Raw genomic sequence first — 21,967 nt, 5'->3', positions numbered from 1 at the left:
CATTTCTAGGTGGGGCAGTGAATACAGAGTACTGGACTTAGAGTTAAAAAGACCTGAATTTAATTCCATATCAGATACTTCTTAACTACATTACACTAAATAAATAATAACCTTTCTAAGACCCAATTTCTACATTTGTAAAATAGCGATTATAACAGCAGTTATCTCACAGGGTTGTTGTGAGGATCAAATGAGTTAATAAACGTAAAACACTTTGCAAACATTAAATTATTATGTAAATGTTAGCTATTAATGTCACCCCCATTTAAAAAAATAGGTTAGGTAATGGTTTAGTAATCCTGATATTCTTTTTAAAAATCAAGCTTTTCTTTTCTTGTATCCTTTCTGCTGTCTTTTAGGTTTCCATTTTATCTATTTCTCATCTAATTTTCAATATTCCATCTTTAGTGCTATTTTGGCATTTGTTGATTTGTTTATTACTATGCTTTATTCTTCTAATTATTCACTCAGTTTGTTATTCCTCCTTTTCTCATTTTTATGATTCCAAATATATAATTAAGCCTGACTGCCCAAAATTTTTATGTATTATCTCATTGTTAACTTCCACTTTAACAAAATGGTCTATAATTTCCTTTATTATTTCTTTGGCACACTTTCTTATTCAGGAAACCGTAATTAAGTCTCAATTTAGGTCAATATCTTTTCCAGTGTTTTCTTGTTAATTACTTGGGCTTTGAGTTTTTTAACTAAATTTTCTTTATCTTGCAATCTTTGGTTTGTTAGCTTTTTATTCTCATTTATATGCTTCTGTCACTCTCTTTCTGACTTATCCTACTGTAATAATGAGTACAGTAGCAAGTATGGCCTCTAAACCTGTCTCAGCATTCTCCCAAGGAATTTGCATTTCATTGGTCTCAATTATTTGAGGGTGGAGTAGGAACAGAACCTGCTCCAATTCTATTCCACTTCAGGTCCAGTGTAGCTACTCAAGTTGACTAATTCCTTTCCTGGTTTTCAGTGTTTCTTCCTCTACCTGGGATAGATGGGCACCTGGAATTTGTGTTGTTGAGGCAAAATTCACGTTTCCAGAAATGTTTGGGTAAAGAAGCAAAAGAAGCATTTAAAGGGGAAGTGGAGGGAAGAGCAGACCTTTTTGGCAACTTTGCTCAGTCATTAAAGGAGTAGTTATCACTGGTGGTATCACAGAGTCTTCTGTTTTGAGATACCTATACTGCCAGTGGCCCTTCTTGATTTCTTCTTTCTCTGCCTCAGCCCAGTGTACTTTCTCTTTCTCCCCTTAAACTTTGTGCTGCAGATTTTTTTTTTCTGTATTGGCTCTAATGCCCCCATTCTTTTCTTTCTGCTTGAATAACCTCAAAATCTCTCCCTAGTTCTGAACTCGCTCCTGCTTTTTACACAAGCTTCCTCCTCATCCAAACAAAGTAGACTCCCTCTTGTACCTGATTAAAATTCCTTTGATTGATGCAAGGAAGTGACCAGGCCTTGTTCACATCTAGCTTTGATTTATTGATTCAATCAAGAAGTATTCTTACCTAACCAAAGTAATTAATTTTAAATGAGATAATCAATGAACCTCAGTGAACTCCTACCCATTCATAAGGCATTTACCTTGGTGGAGTTCTCATTTTCTCCTTCTGTGGATTCAGCTGTATTTCTTTTTCTATATCTGACATAAAATTCCTCCTTTGCATTTATTCACTTATTTTGAGAAAATGTCTAGTCCACCATTTTGTTACTTATATGACCTGAAATCCATCCTTTATCCTATACTAGTTATTATGCAGGGTATCTCAAAGTTATAGTAAAAGCTTAATACTGCCAAAAGACTTTTGGAACACCTTGAATTTATTGTATTAATGGCCCATAAAAGATATGTTTAACTTTTTTTTCCTTTGTGAATTTATTTATATAGTAATTTCCCTGTGTTCTAAGACATGGCCTATTTTTGAAAATGTATGATGTGATGCTTAAAATTATGCATATTCTTTAATGGTCTTATTCAGAAGCTGACATAAAATTTTTGGATCTAAGTTTTGCTGTATTTCCCTTTTTGTTTAGTTTTTTAGAGTTATACAGGGTTGAAAGAGAAACATTAATGTCTCCTTTAATTATTTGGTTCCTTATCTATAGCATAGATTTTTTTAAATAAGAATTAATTAATAAAAAATAAACACTTCCTCTGTACCAGGCACTCTGCTAAACACTACAGATTTAAATATATAGAGTCCTTTTCCTCAAAGGTGTTACATACTAGATAGGGGAGAGATGAAAAGAAAAGGGAAATCATTGGGATGATGCAAAGAAGTGTAGGAGACAAGCATTTGACACACTCTTTCAACAGCCAATTGTACTATTGATTAATTACTAGGCTTTGAGCAAGAAAGTAGGAAGGGAAGGGCAAAAATAAGAGGTATGAACATAGCAACAGACAGATGGCATTCTTTGTGCCTTTATTAAAGAAATATTTTTTTTTACTTTGCCTTCCTTATTTTTGTACCATTTTATACTGCTCTGAATTATGTTTTCCAGTCCATGAGGTGATTTGGCCACCTAGTAGCTATTGTAGACTAAGTGGATCACTTTAAGTAGTTAGCAAAGGGCTGGGATCTAGGGTGCTATCTCCAAATTAAGTGGATTAATATCCTCCTCAGTCGTAAATTAAGATGCTATGTTATTCAGGATATAGAAGTTTAATAGTTGCATTATTTCATTGTTGCAGTATTTTTTAACATAATATTTCCCTCTCTTGACCTATTTCATTTTTTTAAATGCTTTGCCTGAGAACATGTAATTCCTTTTTATTCAAATTACCTGACATATAGTAAATTTCATTTCTGTCTCTCATTTTCATTCTGTATGTGTCTTGGTTTTAAATGTATCTCTTATATGTGAAGAATTGTTGAGTTTTGCATTCTTCTCCATTCTACTATTCTATTTCTTTTTATTGCACTCTTTTGTCCATTCACATTTCAGGTACTATATATTACATTTGTGTTTTCCTCCATTTATGCATTTTGTATTGATTTATATCCCTTTCCCTTTTAAAGTCAGCACATTTCCCTGTTTTGCTTACATTTATTTATCTAGACCCATACAGGCTCTATCTCTAGAACTTTGAATTTACCTAAATTATTAATTTCTCTTTTTGCCTTTTAAATTTTTTATTTTCTCCTTTCTGTTCATCTTTTCCTTTACTTGCCCCCCCCAAAGTTTGTGGTTCAAAATTCACCTTCCCTACTACCCCAATCTCAGATTACATTATCTTTTTGTGCCCTTATTAAAGAAGCTTTCTTTAACTTTGTCTGTCTTATTTTTGCACCTTTCTATACTACTCACAATTATTTTTCTCCTACTTAGGATATAAATTCTGTATGTTCCTTTAGAAAAAAAATATGTTACTACTGAGAGACAAAATTTCTTAAGTATCCTATTTGAACTCCCTCCTCTATTCTGTTGTTATATTAGTGTATTTGTAGTGCTTATTCTATCCTTTCATCCTGGTGCAAGTATGAGGAGGGGGAGATGAAGGTCAAGTCCAGGGAAGAGGCAGCAGTCTCCTTTGTCTTGAAAATAGTCTTGAAAGGAAGTAGTAGGAAACAGCAAAGGAAAGATCTGAGAGACATTATGGAGGTCCTTAAATGTGACCCTAACAGGCAATGATGAGCCTCTAAACATTTTGGAAGAGAAAGTGACATAGTCAGACCTGTGATTTATGCCGATTATGTTAGCAGCTGGGTGGAGAGTTAATTAGAGAAGGCAGAGAATGGAAGCAAATAAAATTTTAGGGGACAATTATAGGAATTCAGGCAAGGGGTGATGTGGGCTCACATTTTATGTAGAGAGAATATATAACACACATTTTCTCAAAAGGAGCTATGATCTCATTAATTTAAATGTTCTCTCCAATGATGCAGATCATCTCCTATCCTTCCATGCCTACCCATCATATGCAATGCTTATCCAATCCTCCCATGAGTCACCATAACTACTGTCCAAGTCCTCCCAGGGGATCCACCTTCCTCATTTTCTCCTGATATCATAAGCACTCCTGTCATCTTCCAGTTATCTTTTGCTTTCTCCTTATGATCAGCCGAGCTTCTATTTCTAGCATACATTTCCCAGATGAATTGTGCTGTTTATGTAGCAAATCAGAAATAAAATGCATATCCATTATCTTTTGGTCTCCTGATAATTTAAGGAAATAATGTATAATAGATTTTTTAAAAAAATCATTTTGATTATTTGTACCTTGAACATCATTCTACAGCTATACGCAAAGAGAAAATAATTAAACAAGTAAGAAAGAGATCTTAAATAACTGAAAATCTCTCTACGATCTTAGAGTCTGTGTATATAAATTCCTTTAGCTACCTCTTTCCCTGTTCAGTCCTGTAGCTCACCTTTGGACTACTGACACTTTTGTCTGATTCAGCAGATGTTCATCTGATTTTTCCTTCCTATCCTACTGCTCCATCTTCCTTCTTTATATTATAACAGCCCAGCTCATTCTTTTCCTGTCATATTATGTTATCTTTTGCCCTTTGCTTCTTCTTTCTATCTCAGAATTGCAGTGTCCTAATTGTTCCCTGCCTGTCATGCTGTCCTAATTTTTAACAGCTTATTTGACTGTCCCGTTTCTAGAGATCTGCATCCTTTTGTCCTTCATCTGTGCCTTCATTTAAATGTGTACGTGCATGGACAAAATTATTTTGGGATCAAAAATTGGATGTGGGTTGAGACATTTACAAGGGCATGAGGAAAAAATAAGGATAGTTTGTAACTCCCCCCACACATCCAAATCATATTATTAAAATGAAACATGCATTCCAAGGTAGCAGTGCTTCTGAAGTAAGGTAAGGTATCTTTAGAAATTTTGAGGGCATTGAAAGAGAGCTGTGAACTGGGAACAAAAAAAAGATAGACTCTTTAATCATTCTACAGGCCAAGAGACTACAGTGTCAGAGACAAATTAATTTACTGTTTTTCCATTCCTTCATAAGGTAATGTCTTGGCCAACTGATTTTAAAAGTTGTGAAGACCACTTTAAAGTGTAAAGGATTTATCCTTTTCTCTTATATTCAAATGGAAACTACCATAATCATTATTTTATAAAATTTCATGACAAATAGAGGTATATACCTTTTGTTTATGAATAGAGCATTATGCTTTTAGGTAGCAGGGGACTCTGGGTAATGTCAAAATATGAAGTTATTAGATTTAAATGGTTTAGAATTTAGAGCTGTAAGGGACCTTAGAGAAAATCTAATCCAATCCCATCATTTTACAGGTAAGGAAATTGACATTCAGAGCAGGGAACTTATTTGCACAAGCTCACAAAGCTATTTTAATAGTCGAGCCAGGACTAGAATCCAAGCCAGTATTCTTGAGAATTAAGCTTTTTTTTTCAATAATTCCTGAGTTCAGAAACTCATATCTGTGTATAGCTACAGAATCAAAATAACAGCTTGGCTAATCTAAGCACTCTTCACTGTTTGTGGAATAAGCTGCACAAACATTTAAACTGGTCTGTCAGCTCTCATGTACCTCAAGGCACAAAGCAGTTTGTCATTCTTAAGCAAGTCACTCTTCTTCAGGGTTATCCTATGCTTAGTAGTGGGATCATAGTAGATATATTATAAGTACTTATTGAGTGAAGAAATGAATGAGTAAATGAATATAAAGCTCTTCTTTGAGGTAGGAGGGGAAAGGAAATACAGGCTTGGAGTTAAATCCACGGTCATTGCCCCAGAGGTTCCTCTTTCTTCCTTTGCCATTCCTTGGTTCACTCATTTATATCAAATGCTTGCTCAGAATACAATAAAAAATCAGCTTATCTGGAGACAAAGTCCATCATGAAGGTATAGAGAGAAAATGAGAAAAACTTAAAAAAAAAGAAAAAGGAAAGGAAAAAAGAAATTCCTAATGCCTGTCAGTTCTCTAGGCAGTGGTGAATTAAGGTGGAGGAGATGGGATAAATTCACTAGGTATCAGTGTGGCAGCAAGTCCTCTCTAGGTAGATAGGTCGCTGCTAAAGTGGGTCAGTTAACCACACTAGGCTCCTAACATTCATACGTATTCAGGCAGCAGTATCCTTCCCTTATGGCATGTATTTACTTCTGAGCTTCAAAGTTCTATGGGCTTCCATGTCCCAAGATCCTTCATTCTCTTCTTCCAGATGGAAAACAAACAAACAAACAAGCTATATTTCCCATCTATCTTTTTACTAATAAGGAGCTACAAATGAATGCCATTTCCTCCTTTTTAAAAACCTTAATGGCTTCTTCTGATAAGTACAAGCCTTGTACTTATATAATACTGAACATGTTATTTTTTCCAATTGTTTTGGTCCTGATATAAATAAACTACTTGCTTAGACTGGTCAAAGAGTTTATGATGTTTTTGAAGTTTAGTTTCAATTAAACTCCTCCTCAGTTTGCTTCTCTAGTGACACCTAATATACCTTTATAAAGGGTGAGATCCATGAGCAATGACAGCATTTCAGATAGCATTACACAGAAAATACTGCTTAGGAGCTTGTGGGAAAAGAAGATAAAAGAACTGGGAGTGGCAGAAATGTTCAAGTTTAGCCAGGAGCTATTCAAGAAAATTTGATTTGCCCTTTTATATTTAAGCAGCCTACTTAGTAGTAGCAGTTACTGGGTGGCCCCAGTTCAAAGCTGATGATGTCTCCTAGTAAAAGACAGCTTTTAGCTGGGAGAGCAGCCCTTACAGCTCCACAAGGCCTCATTTGTGGAAGCTGAGAACTACTGTTTCTGTTTCGGGAAACTGGCAAACACACACACACACACACACATTCACCTCACTCATTTTGCTGGCTCTGCAAAACATTTTGCACAGCTGTACTCAAACCCATTAGCTCAACCTTTCAGAAAATTCTCTCACAAAAATTGCTTAGAGGTACACAGGTTGACAGTTGCTGTGTGTTTTGAGAGCTTTACCTGTAGGAAGCCAGTTCAGCATTCTTTTTTCTTAATTGATCTGTAGAGACTGGTCATTTTATAGAGAGAGGCTTCATACCTCAGAGAGAATGACATCTACCTTAGCCCATAATTGGCTAATTTAAGGAATGGGAATACTACTGACTCCTGGAGACTCTTACCCACACTCTACATTGAGACTAGGTTAAGAGGTTACATAAACATATCAATGAATATAAAATTAAGAGAGAATAGGGAATAGAGAAAAACATAACTTCCAAAGTGATTAAAGTCTATCATTTTAAAATCCAAGAATGTAGTCACCCTTGAGGATATCAACATAGTAGTTTAAAAGAAAACAACTGATTTGATTTCAAAAGTACTGAATTCTAATACTTTATATTTAGTTGTAGTTTTGGGTACTCAAGAGAATCATACCAAATCATAGGATCTATCTTTAAAGTCTTTTGTTTTTGCTATCATGTGATACACTTACAGAGCAGAAAGTTTCCTTAGAGACCACCTAGATAAGTCCCTCATTTAGATGTAAAAACTAAGTCCTACAAGTCACAGAGTGGAAGAGCTGACATTTGAATCCGTGTTTCCATGTTCTTTCAGAGAATCAATGCCTACAAATTGCATGCCACGTATTAGTATGATGTTACTTACAAAGGAGTGTTTATATAGATTACAGCTAGCAAGACTGAAATTCTACTATTGCATACCTTCTAGGCTGTTCACCTAACTTTGTACTCAGAGATTTGCAAGTCTTTTCCCCATTGGAGTAACTTCCTCAAAGTTAATAAGGTACCATTTGGGCATCTACTTCTAAAATTATTGTTTACAAACCCTACTGGTATGCTTATTAATATTATTATCATTATTAGTTAATGTTATTAACATTAATAGTCAGCTAGTACACACAATTATCTCTTGTCAATAGCACTAAGTTGTCATAGTAAGAATGGTAGTTACAAAACATTCCCCCTCACCACATAAACATGGAGTATATTCTCACACTAATTCACATGGCATTCATGGAAAAATAGGCACAGACTTAGAGTGCAATGAAAGTGAGGAAATATATGTGGCCAAAACTACTCGCTCTTCTATTGCTGCCAAACCTCAAACTCCTTTCACATTTAGTAAATGTCTCACAAAGTCCCCCTTGGGCAACTCTACTAAGTACATGGGTCAACTGGATTTCTAGTGTCTACTCCTTTATGAACCTTGAATTTTTATTGATACAGCTAGCTCTGTCTTGGACCTTAGCTGTATCTTTTCTTTGTTGCCAGAGTTCATTCTACAACAAGCTGCTTCTGACTTATCTAGAATGGGTCTCTTCTACCTTCATTGTGCCTGAAATGCTCTTGAACTGACACTACAACCCTTGATTAGGATGTTTCCCTGTCTGTGAGTAGCTCTACTGTAAGTGGTATGGGGAGGGGTGTAGGAGAGAGAGGGAAGAGAGAAAAATTTCATCTTTGAGAAATCAATCTAAACTCTGAAAGGTCGTAAAGGAATTACCATATGTTAACAACTTGTTACCAAATCAAGGGCTACTCAGCTCAGACTACATCCCTTGACAACATCAACTGAGTTTAGTCCTCACCTCTAAATGGGAATAAGTTTATTGAAATAGCATATATTAAAGTTAACAGAGAAAGTGGTCTTAATGGGATATAGGTTATGTCTTCATTGAGTGCAAAGGATAAAGAATTGACAGAACTCTATACCCCAAATACTCCAGTATGTCTTTGATCACTTTGATGATACTATTCTCTCCAAAAATTGCTGGACACTTCCCTGCCCATCCTATGACATTTATTGGAAGTTTAACCAAATTGTTGGGACGTGTATTTCTTTAGACATTACACAGATACCAAATGATCATAGAAGTTGTTTATCCATTATCCTCTGTTCTCATTATATTGCCAGATCAGTCAACAGTCTCTTCTTCTCTTTCCTTTTCCCTGGTCATGTTTTTCTTTTGATATCTTTTTTGACTATTCCTACATAAGTCCTCATTTTCAGTGCATCTTGTTTACACAAATCATGGTGTTGCTCTTTTTTTTTCTTAAAGGCAAGAGACCAAGCTGTAGATTTGATGGAACAGGACCCTCTCCCTTCACCTCAATGGCAGAAGATGCTTGTGTGACAATACATTTCTCTTTTCTCCTCCTGAGGAAGGTTAGAGAACAGGAAGGTTACCATGTTCTCAGAGGTTCTGTTCCTGGTACACAGGTTCTGGCAAATCCTATGAGGCTAGAAAAACTTTGCATCTGTCATTCAAAGATAAGCTTAGCTAAATATGAAGAGATTTATAACCAGAAGGTTAACAACATAACAACAGTTGCTTACTGATTGACTTTGTCTCTCTGTCTCTCTTTTGACATATATACACATATACATACACACACACACACACATATATATGGATATATGGCAGACATATATATAATATATGTGGATATTATATATTATATATATATATTATAAATGGATAAATTATATCTGTATACATGTATACATGTATATATATGCACATATATGTATTTTGTGCGTGTGTGTTTGACTCAATGATTAAGTTTTTTCATCCTTTAAAGAAAGGAGATAAAATGTAGTGCTGTAACATGTATGATAAGAATAATCATAAACCCCTTCATTTTAATTTATGAAACTGAGTAGAGTTACCCAACTCTTAACTGTCCTTCAGTAAAATCTGGAAACATGCTGATTGCCTATAACACCATGAGTCTTTGGTTTTTTTTAATTGAAGTCCTTTGCTCCCTTCCTCCACCTTTCTCTCCCCTCTTTCCTTTCACACACATATTGACTACACTCTCCCATACAATTTATTTTGCTTAGCTATTTATATTCTTTGTTCTATTTTGTTTTCAAAATATGGTCTGACTTCACACTGTGATGTCCTGTTAAAACTCAGCAAAATTAAAATTCAAATCCAGAGTGGAAAAAAATTTGACACAATCAAATCCAACTAAATCTCATTCAATAGCTATGTATTTTTGAGGATTTTCATTAAGATTCTCTAAAATCTTTCTCCTTTCCCACCTTTGGATTTGTTTAAATGCACAAACACACCTTTTTTCCTTCCCTTCTCAACTCAGCTGTCCTAGATCTCAATATCAAGTCTGAGCCTTGATCATCTGGACAACTCATCAGGCTAACACACCTGTGTTCAAACCTTAGGCAGTGTTTACTGATTGAGACATGGTTGACCTACAGGAAAGTGTCTTTGCAATGGGGTGGTGATAACTGCTGAACTAAAGGAGCATCATCAGCATCACCTACCATATTGCTAGAGAGTAAAACAGGAAATAGGGAAAATAATATGAAGGCAGTTACTTAAGTAAGGAACACAAATATAGCAAAAGCATTGAAAATAATTAAACTAGATATCACCATAGTTTCATTCTTTGCATTTGTTTTACTGTTTTTTGATATGACATAGTGTAATTAATTTCTACTTGCCTAATTCTAATTTTTAAGGAATTTTTCTTCAGGGAGCTTTTGTATCTTTTCTTTTTTCATTTGGTCAATTCTGCTTCTAAAGAAGTTCTTTTTGTAAAAAAAAAATGTGTCTCTTTTACAAAGCTAATTATCTTTTCATAATTTTCTTCCATCTCTCATTTCTTTTCTCAGTTTTTCTTCTACACTCTTATCTCTTTCTTTAACTCTTCCAGCATTTCATGTTGGATGTGGGTCCAATTAACATTTTACTTTAAGGCTTTGCTCGTAGTTGTATTCACATCACTGTCTTCTGAGCATGTTTTGGTCTTCACTGCCACTATAGTAGATTTTTATGGTTAATGTTTTCCTTCTCATTTTTCCATCCTATTTCTGGACTTTTAACTTTATGGTAAAATTAGGCTTTGCTCACTTGGTGATGGATGTGGAGGCACTGTTCCAAGCCTCTGGATTTTTCATATTGCAGTTTTTAGAGCTAATTCTGGGACCAGAAAGTTTTTGGTGCTTCCAAGGTGGTTTGCTCTTGGCACAGATGTGGTCCTTGCTTTCCTGGTGTGTGCTCTGGTCTTTACCCAGGAAGGGTCCATGTTTCCCTGAAATCACAAAATTAGTATTCCTTTTGGTTTTGGACTGTGACCAGGGCCCTTGCTTTCTTGTAGCCACAAATGCTAGTGCTCCTCTTCACCTAGGATCTGTGACTCAGAACTTCTCCTGTGCAATATAGTTGCCAATCAGCATCAGATGTGCCCAGTGTCAACAAAGGATCCCTTGTAATCTCTTTCTGACCAGTTGTCTGACCCCTCTCCTGTTTCTGTGCTGAGAGCTCCAGAAACTACAGCTACTGCTACTGCTCACAAGAGCCTTGAAAGCCCACCACTGGTGCTGCTGCCATGCTCTGAGCTGGCTCCTACGCTGGTATCACAGACCTCCCTTCTGAACTCCTAAGTTGTCTCAGTCTGGAGTAATGTCTCCTATGAGATTTTGTTGGCTCTGCTGTGCCAGAATTTGACTTGTGACATTATTTTAAAGTTGTTTGGAGAAGGAATATTGGGAGAATTCAGCTGGTTTGCTGCCTTCACTTCATGATCTTCATGATCATGAAATATACAAAGGTATATTTCAGTCTTTCTACCTGCACATACTGGCCTATTTCTATCCTTTACTTGCATGATAATTCTATATGAATCATAAGAGGTGATTTGATAGACATTGTTGAGGGATTATTTATCTAATATTAGATCATATTTTATTTATAATGTAATGGTACAACACATTTATTAAAGAAATGTGTTATATATAATTATATATTATGTATCATATATTAATACATATTATAATTATACATTATCCCTACTCTCAAGGAGCTTAAAATCTATTTGAGAGTTGAGATAAATAATTGCATAGATATTTAAAGAGTCAGCTAGCTAGCAAAATGTATATAGAAAGAGCCTTGGAGGAAGGGAAGGTCCTGCCTCATGCTCATTTTCTATATGACCCTGAATAAGTCATTTATCCACTTCCAGCTTAATTTCTTTATATATAAAATGGGAATAATAATAGCACCTGTCTCAGGATTATTGTGTGGTGCAAAAGAGATAAAATAGCAAAAGCACTTTGCAGACCTAAAGTTCTATGCCAATGCAAACTACTACTGCTTCTATTAGCAATGCTATGAGAACTATACAAAAGGACATGAATGGAAGTGCAGTGTAATAGAATGCCATTTGGCAGCTATGTAACTGTGGATGAATTACTTTCTGTGGTTATGGCATAAATCTAGATTAGAGGTGTCAAACCAGTGGCCTGGGACACAAGGGGCCAGAACCAGATTAAAATGTAATTAGAGAATGCTTAACAAAATAAATAAAAATACAACAAAGAAAATGTTAATTTGTGGTTTTTCTAAGTCACTATGAAGTCTGTAGTAAATACTTTTCTATTTGAGTGTGGCAACACTGATCTAGATGACCACATTGATCTGTATTCCTAAGGATATTTATTATCTAGGCAAGAGATGATATAGACTTGAACTAGGATTATGATCTTGGGAATGGAAGAGTGGATATGAAAAATTCATGGGATTGGGTGATTGATTAGTTTGAAGAACTAAGAATGTAGGAGATTAAGGATAGAATTGGTATAAACAAATTGCAGTAAAAATAAAGCAATGTGTAATCTTGAGCAGTTAGAACCTTGTGTGGCTTAAGAAGTGATCTGCCCAGACAGAATGACAGCTGGTGAATTTATCCCTTCTGTGATTCCTCCCTCATACTGAAGCATTCCCTCTCACTCCAAAGAGGGGCTTCATAAACATAATTTCATAAAAGCATAATCAATCAGCCACTAAGGCTAAGCTATACCTTACCTGATAGGGTCAAGTGAGCATGCTTTATTATAATAGCATGAATGTCCACTGAACAAGTATACAGTTCAAGGTCATAAAATAATCCAAACCAATCTTTAAAAACACAATTCCAGTTAAAAGAGGAAAACTAATATGACAGAATGACAGGTTAAGAATAAGGAAAATATGAGTTCAAATGCTGCCTCTGAAATTTACTAGCTATGTTACCCTGGCCAAGTCACTTAGCCTTTATGTTCTTCAGGCAATTTCCTACGACTTAGCCACTTGAATAGAAAACTATGGCAAGAAAACTCTTTCCCACATGATGCTGATACCCATACCATATAAAACCAAGACCAAAAAGTGTGCCCTATAGGGCATAAATAGTATCCTTTGAGATAACTTAGTATGGTGTCAATAGGAAATACATTTTTTTCCTGATTAGGACAGCTGCATGTGTCTCATTGGGCAAAGGAATGAGTCACTGAGGGCTTCATTAGTCACAACAGAAGTCTCCTTTTGTGCCTTTCCAATTAATAGGAACATATTTGAAAACCAGAAGAGAATCAAGAAAAGTGATAAGAATATACAAACTGAATTAATTTCTAAGTTTAACTAGTTAGTTAGTAAGAGAGCCAGAGGTAGAACTCAGGTCTCCTGACTCTTATTTTTGTACCCTTTTCTCTTGCATTCCCATCTAGATTTATTAGGCTGTAATTTTGTCAGTCACCTCCATCTCACCCCAATGGAAAGTTCTCCCATTATCCAGATGACTTAATAAGTATAGACAGACAATATAAAAAAAATCAAGTTAAAAAAAAGAAAGGCTTTTATTCCATAAAAAAAATTTATTGTGATATTCCCCACTTGAATCATATCTGTATAATTGCCTCTGCTCATGGTTTGATTTTGCTGTCACCAAAACATGATCATCATGGAATGTGATGGATATGGATTATATTGACAAGCAGGATTTGACATTCATAGTGTAGTGTGAGGATGTGAGGTTATTGAATGAGGCTATTATAGAAAACAATAAACACATTCAGGCCCAACCTGTTTGGTGTGTGTTTTCCTTCCCTGCAAAATTGGCTATTTATGGAAACTCCTGCCTTAGAGGCTATACAGAGCAGTTCTCTTCATTGATTAAAAAAAAATTAAAGGTATATCAAGAAAAACTGAAACACAAATAAGGTCTTTCACACCCATCAAAGGAATGTAATGATGAGATTTCTTCAGGGCACATACTGTCTCTTAGGATTGTGCATGTAACACACACACACACACACACACACAACTTTTTAAAAATTGCATTTGCTGCATTTAAAAGCTGAGATCTTCTTTTTTTTTGCAAAAGAATGTAAGTAAAGTGTTAGTAAGACATTGAGCTATCTTCAAACCTGTATTGAACAAAGAAGTAATACCTAAGTAAGAACAAAAAAAATGTTTAATTCCATTTTATAAATACAGACAATTATGGCTAATTCCATTGCTTTTCACTCTGTATGAAACTAAAATGCCTCATTACTAGTGGTTATTAGATGGAAGTTGCTGTGCTTGAAAAAACCTGCTATAAAGCTAAGTGAACCATCCTTGTTACTCTAGTGCCATATCCAATTCAAAATATTTAACTCAATTGCAGTGGCTAAGAATTATTTTTGTAATTCTTCATGTGCTTTGGAATTTTATGTGAAAATGGATATAATATACCTGCATACAAATGATATATTTTCATGATATATTTTCAAGCATGTAATTGTCTTTTTTTATTAAGCAGATAATGGATATGTTGTCAATCCAAAGATGTAAGTACAAGCATTATACAATCATGTAATTTTAGATTTGGAAGCAAACTTAAAAGGCCATTTAGTCAAAGTCCCTCATGACAAAAGAGGAAGATAAGGTTCAAGATTTAAGGTTTAATAGTAACTTGCCTGGCGTAGACAGGACCATGATCTAGATTCCCTGAAAGAAAGTTTCACTTCTTCTTTACTTCACCATTTTATCTTCAACTCAACAAGTATTTCTAAAATACCTATTATGTTCCAGGCCTTTTATTAGGTTCAATAGTCGCACATACAAAATGAACCATTCCCTACACTTAGGGAGCTTACATTCTCTGGGGAAAGGGAAAGATAGAATATGTATAAAGATAATTAAATGAAAAATATATTTAAAAAAAGAAAACTAATAACTAAGGTGGGTTGGGAATTGGGAAAGGATGTGGCATCCAAGATAAATATTGAACAGAACTAGTGATTCCAAGATGTGGAGGTAAAAATGAAAGGCATTCCAGGCAAATGGGATAATCTATACAAAAGGCAGAGATGGAGTCAGGCAATGAAATGCCACCTATAAGGAACAGCAAGTATACCAGAGAATACAGAGGAAATGATATGTAACTAACAATTTTTGAGAGTCTTATAAAGAGTTTTTAAAATGTGAAGAGGCTGGCAGAACAATTTCTGATCCCCATTTAGTTGTATATCCCTCCTCCAAAAAGGACTTTATACTTGGAGTTTGTAGCTAAGCTGGACCATTGCTTTTCTCAGGTGAGGTGATAGAATAACTGAATTTTAGATCTAAACAGTACTTTAGATAGCTAGTTGAAATGTATCATTTTACAAGTTAAGGAATTTCAGTCATTCAGCTTCTCAAGATCTGTGGACTGAGAACTAGTTTCTTCTTTTTAAATCATCATTAGGTGACTATCAGCTTTGATATTATCCTACAGGTAAGGATCCACCAAACCATTTTTGAGAGTTGAAATGAAAATGGGCAGGTAGAAGTTAAGTGACTTGACCAATGTCATATGGTATCTATGGATGGATTTGAACTCAGACCTTTATGACTCCTAGCTCCAGTGTTCTATCCACTGCCTCTGACATGATGGATACATTTTAGTTTTCAGTGCTTTTGTTTGCTCTCTGATCTAGAATATGGGAATAGGACTTATAGTATATCTGATGAGCAAGCCTACATTCCTAAAATTCATCCTTCCCTTGATGTTCATTACATAAAATCATTCTGGTTTTCCTTCATTATAATTAAATTAAATAGTTCAAATATTTAATTAGCCACTTTACACAAGCCACTGTGCTAAACATTTAAAAGAGCAGCAGCACCACCACCAACAACAACAACAAGAGGTATTTTCTGAGCCTTCAAGGAGCTTTAAGTCTAATGGGGACTGGGCTTGGAATCAAAGAACCTAATTTCAAATACTTGGTTTGCCACCTTGGTCATTTTACTTAACATCTCTGTGCCCCAGCTTCCTTATCTTTAAAATGAGAGGATTGGATTGTTAAGATCCTTTCCATATCTAAATCCATGATTCCATAAAGGTACTAAAGGGGAGTCTATAACCTGTCATATGCAAGCAAATCTGATTTGAGGAAGAATAAAATACTGTTATTTCTCTTTTGTTGTCTTCAGTTCATCTTCTTATCCCCTAAAAGTGAATATAGCTCCTTGGTTTCTGTTCCCCTTTTCTACTACTAGTCTTCAGAAATGATATCCATTAGTGTTTTTTTAACAATGAACTCTCAAAGGGTGGCTTCCAAAAAGATATCTGTAAGTGTCATCTCTCTGTAGTGTTTCCACACTATATCTCTAATTGAATGGTGAACATCTCCACCTTGTTTCAGAAGGGCAGTGTTTTCAGTGAATCAGATACTGTCAATGGATCATTATGAATGCTAAGACTGTGAAATCATCTATAATATATACAAATACTTTGTTAAGAATTTTTGAGATGGTAATTAATCTGGGGGAGGTAGAACCCTCAGAAATGTAACAGCAGCCATTTATGTTAAAAGAAAAGATTTCTGTTTTTGTCCCCTTTTATTCATGAAATGAGATAGATTAGAATACTCTATCATTACTGTCTTAGAATAGTTGAGTGTATTAGCATTTATTTTACAGAACTATTATGTAGAAAATAGAGATGGGGACCTGAGAATTTGTCAGTTGGCTTTCTTTACTTTTATTACAGAAGAAACTGGGGATAATGAGTAATTTATGAAAATAGAATCACAGTCCACAATGAGAAATAGTTTTTTTTTCTTTCTGTAAATGCTTCTCATTCTGTTGTTATTCAGAGGCCATGTTCATACATCACTAGTAAACTAGATGATTCCAGATGGTCTTCACTGGTCAAATGAAATAAAACATTGTCAAATCATCATTTCAGTCTGTGCTGTATAAATGCATCATAACTAAGACATAAAAACACAATTTTCCTCTTTATTTGCTTCCACAAGATTTTTCTTACTGCCACAGTAATTATCAAGGGGAACATAAAAAATTAAAATTCTCTATACTATATTAAAGATGCACTCTTCAAGTGTGACCTTCAGTTGTTCGAGAGATTGTAGTGTGTACTGAGAAGGGAACTCTGCAAATCCATTTCAATTACAAAGACCAAAGACAAAGGACCAGATGGCCATAGGTTTCACTTAAAATGAAGCCTCAATTTTCTCATCCTAGGTAATTGTCCTATAGGGTGGTTGTAAGGAAAGCACTATATTTGTGTGAGTTATTATATTTTTTATGGTTTTGACCTGTGATTTCATTAGTGTAAGAGCATTCTCAATACGGCAACTCCTTCCACCAATGAAAATCAGCAAATCATTTATAACTTCCAGTCCTTCAGAGTTGTCTTGAATAGTGTGAGAGGTAGGTGACTTGCCCATGTTTACACAATTCCTAGGTGTCAAAGACAGTGCCTGGCACATAGTGTATGCTTAACAAATGTTTATTGAATTAAATCAACTCTAAGGCTGGCCTTCTATTATATCTTATCACCTTTCATTGCTATTATTATTATTATAAAAATTGGGCTAATTATACTTAGATTTGTTACGAGGAAAGTATTTTGTAATTTGTAAAATTTATTGTAAATGTTAGTTTTTATCATCTTGCTTTATATACTATTCTTTATTTCAATGATAAGTTTAAGCTTTGAACCCTGAAATAATTAAACCATAGGTTGTTTCTATGTTTCATTCTCTAAAAGAGAAGTAAATCTTAATCTTATGTGATGCTTACTTGCTCTGTAGAAATGTGTGTTTATTTGATTATACAGATTTACCAATACGTTAAAAAGAGACATAAGCAAAGAAGACATAAGTAGCTTTGGTCATGGCAGCTAAATTAAGCTAAATATTACTATGATACATTAGACCATTTATTGCAACAATGATTTTCCCAGAATCCCACTTGTTTGTTAATTCCTAATATTTCATATTCAAAATGTTGATGATGTTTTTTTTGATACTTTATATATTTCACTGGCTAGTTTATGTCACTCAATCCCATTGTTTGTGAGTTTATCATTTTCTGCTATTTGTTTGGAAAGACTATATTTCCTTCCCATCAATCAATAAGTAACCTTACCTCTCAAGGGTATTGCCTGATAACTGTGCCTGGAAGCCCGATGGCATCATGAAGATCTTGACAATTTAAAGATGTGGATAAATAGAGATTCAATCATGACTCATTTTGCTGGAAATTCTTGAGTCAGATGTGATTAGACATAATAGGACAAATAGTTTTAAATTGTGAAACAGTTAAACTACAGGAGACAGCATGCCATAACAGTAAAGGGCCAGTCTTAATGCTGGGAAGATGTGGGTTCTAGTTATCTCTTTGCCACGTTCTAGGTCTAATCATGGGTAATTTACCTATTCTCTTGGTGTCCCCAGGCCAATCTTTAAAACTATAAGAGACAATCCCTGATCTGTGTAGGTGGAGGGAATTGCTTCTTCAGAAGTGCCTTACACATTGAAATCACAGGTCCAGGAGACCCACCCCAAAGAAGCTAAACTACATGGATTGTAATAATTGTTTATTTAAAAAAAGCTATCTTGAATTGGAAAAGTATATGACATTAAAAAATATTTTCAGTTTACCTTGAGATCTCCTTGACTGCTATATGTTCATGGAAAAGACCTACCGTTTGTTTTAGTGTAATCTTTTAGAAATATTCTGATAGTATATTAATTTCAATATATGAATTGAGTATTGAGGAATGACATCAATGTAAAAGGAGAAGCAATAGCAGAAAATGCTTAAACTAGGACAATTTGTCCACCCTGTCATAAGTGACATACAGATAAATAGAAAATATTTATCATACAGTTTCTGAAGTGTCTTACACTCAAACTCAACATGTCTAATGAGAACATAATATCTTTATTTTCAAAAATATATTCATCTTTTGAACTTTTCTTTTATGGTCATTCATCCTATATACCCATCCTTTGCCTGTATTGTTATTTCTACCTTTTCAACTACTCTTGTAAAAAAGTTCTCTTTTCTGCCTCAAATCTCCACTCACATCAGTCCATCTTCCACTCATCTGCAAAAAATGATTTTCCTTAAGTGTAGGTGTGAATTTGTAACATCCCCCAGCACTGCCAGCACACATCCATTCATTAAACCAGAGTGGTTCTGTTACTTCCATGATCAAATATAATACCCTCGTAATGGCATTCACAATCTGACCCCTTCATTATCTTTCTGGTCTTCTTATACATTACTCTCCCTCATATATTCAGTGATCTAGCAACATTGAGCTACTTGCTATTCCTCACATTTGACACCCATCTGTAGACTTTGTGCCTTTTCACTGGCTGCCCCTCATATGTCATGACTAAGCTCAAATCACACCTTCTACAGGAGGTGGCAATGGATAGAGTGCTGAGCTTGGAGTCAGGAAGACTAATCTTTCTGAGTTCAAATATTACCTTAGACACTTACTAGCTGTATGACCCTGGGCATGTCACTTAGTTCTTGTTTGCCTCAGTTTCCTCATTTGTGAAATGAGCTGGAGAAACTCTTCCACTATCTTTGCCAAGAAAACCCCAAATAGGATCATATGAAGAGCTGTATGTGACTAAAAAAAATGGCTGTGCAAAGATAGGAGACTATTCATAGTCCCTCTCATGTAAAAGGGAGGTAAAAGAAAAAAAAATAAGCCTAAATTATTTTCATCCCTAGGGAATAGGTGATAAGAGAGAAGCACTTATAACATATGGATTATGGGGCAATGAGGGAATGGAGAGAGAACACTTAGATGCCTAATACCTATATCCTATATTGCTTATTACCTCCTATTGTCAAAAAATTTTGGAGAAGGAATGGGGACTGTGTCACCCAAAAGGGGAATTCAGGAGAGAGATGAAGACTAGATATATATATATATATTAGGGATTCATCTATATAGAGATGATACATGAATCAATGAGAACTCACAAGATCACTAAAAAAGAAAAGCATTGTAGAGAGAGAAATAGATAGGTCCCTGGATAGAGCAATGGGGTACATCTTTATACAGTGACTGAACATGATGATGAAGGATCATTCCGATGAAGAGTAAGAGAACCATGATCTTACAGTGTCACAAAAACCTCAGGATGAGTTCTCTCCTAACTAAGTTAGCTAATTTGTTTTATTATTCATCAAATTTTTGATCAGGTCTGGGGAAGTCAAAGCACTTTCCTCATTTAAAGTATCTTTTGGGAGGTATTTATAGGCATTTCTATTAAACCTCAATTTTCCATATTCTTATGTAAATAGTAAAATAAAAAAAGAAAATGTATAAAACAACTAGATTTTAAATTAATGATGTTGAAAAATATTTTTTCTAATTTTTGATTTGAAATTGAATGAAACAATACAAACTAGACATAGACATATCCAAATTAGAGGGAAATGGATTAATATCATAGTTGCTGATTTATTGAGGGCCTCAAATGTTAAGTACACAGACATACACATATTAACTTTAAATGTTTTTTTCAGTGAAAGCACACAGGTGAGATAGAAAAGTCATTTGTAATTAATATGTTCTACTTACTTCTGACCCTAATGCTAATGTCTGCAATAAAAATAATGCTACATCTTAGAATTAAGGGTTTCCAAGAAGATTCCATTCTTCCCTGGTAACATTCAAAGACAGCGCCACAGTGGTTAGAATAATAGGTTTGTAGTTAGAAACATTCGTTTTCAAATTCCTTTTTCTGACACTAACAGAGCAAATCACTTAACCTCTCTGTGCTTTAGGCAACTACCTAAGACTAATCTATGAAATTTAGATAAATTCCTAAGCTAAGGAAAGCATAGACTTTTCTCATGCACCGTCTCAAGAACGTAGTAATTATAATATATACTAAAGTGATTTTTTGAGCCAGAAATGAATCTAAAATAGCATAATAGAAATATTACTGAACTTTCAGAAGCAGGGAACCAAAATGAAACTTGTGCAATATTGGTCAAGTTGTTTCAATTAATTGGGTCTTAGATTCCACATCTTTAAAACAAGGAAACTAGAAAAGATGATCTCTTAAAACTTTTTCCAGGGGTGGCTAGGTGGCACAGTGGATAGAGTGCTGGGCCTGGAGTCAAGAAGACTCCCCTTCCTGAGTTCAAAATCTGACTTCAGATACTTACTAGCTGTGTGACTCTGGACAAGTCAATTAACCCTGTTTGCCTCAATTTCCCCATCTACAAAATGATCTGGAGAAGGATATGTTAAACCACTTGAGCATATTTGCCAAAACAAAAAGCAAAAAAAAAAAAAAACAAAGAACAAAAAACAAACAAACAAACAAAAAAAAAACAAAACAAAAGTGTCACAAAGGGTCAGACAGGATTGAAAAATGATTATAAAACAAGACTTTTTTTCCAGTTCTAAAATTCCATGATTCTAGACATTTAGTCTATTCCTCTTCACCACATTTTTTGTCCCCAGTGAATCAGTAAATTTGTAATTATTTTCAAAATATTTTATTTTAGCAACATGAACAAAATTGTCAAATTTATAATTTAGAAGCTATGAGTATCATTTTGTGAGAGAAGAGTGAACAAACTGTGGTCCCAAGGGCTAAATCCAGGTAGATGGATGTTTTTGTACAGATGGGAACTAAGAATTTTTTTTAATACAGTTTTAAATACAATAAAAAGACATTTAAAAATGTAAAAATGTTCTAAGCCCATTGGTTGTAAAACGGCCAGATTACAGTTTTTTGACTCCTGTTACGGAATAAATGTCACTCTTTGATTGGAAAATCACATTTCTACAACGTTTCACTAGACAATTACTATCAACACTTAATAAATGTCTCCATCCTCTCTCTCTGTAGCCTCAACATTCTAGATGTGTTTACACATCATGCAAAAGTGAAAAGGAAAGTATCTTGATCCAGGTAGT

The sequence above is a fragment of the Vombatus ursinus genome, unplaced genomic scaffold (genome assembly GCF_900497805.2).
Source record: "Vombatus ursinus unplaced genomic scaffold, bare-nosed wombat genome assembly UNPS02014818.1, whole genome shotgun sequence".
NCBI lineage: Eukaryota > Metazoa > Chordata > Mammalia > Diprotodontia > Vombatidae > Vombatus > Vombatus ursinus.
This window is presented reverse-complemented; position numbering follows the sequence as displayed.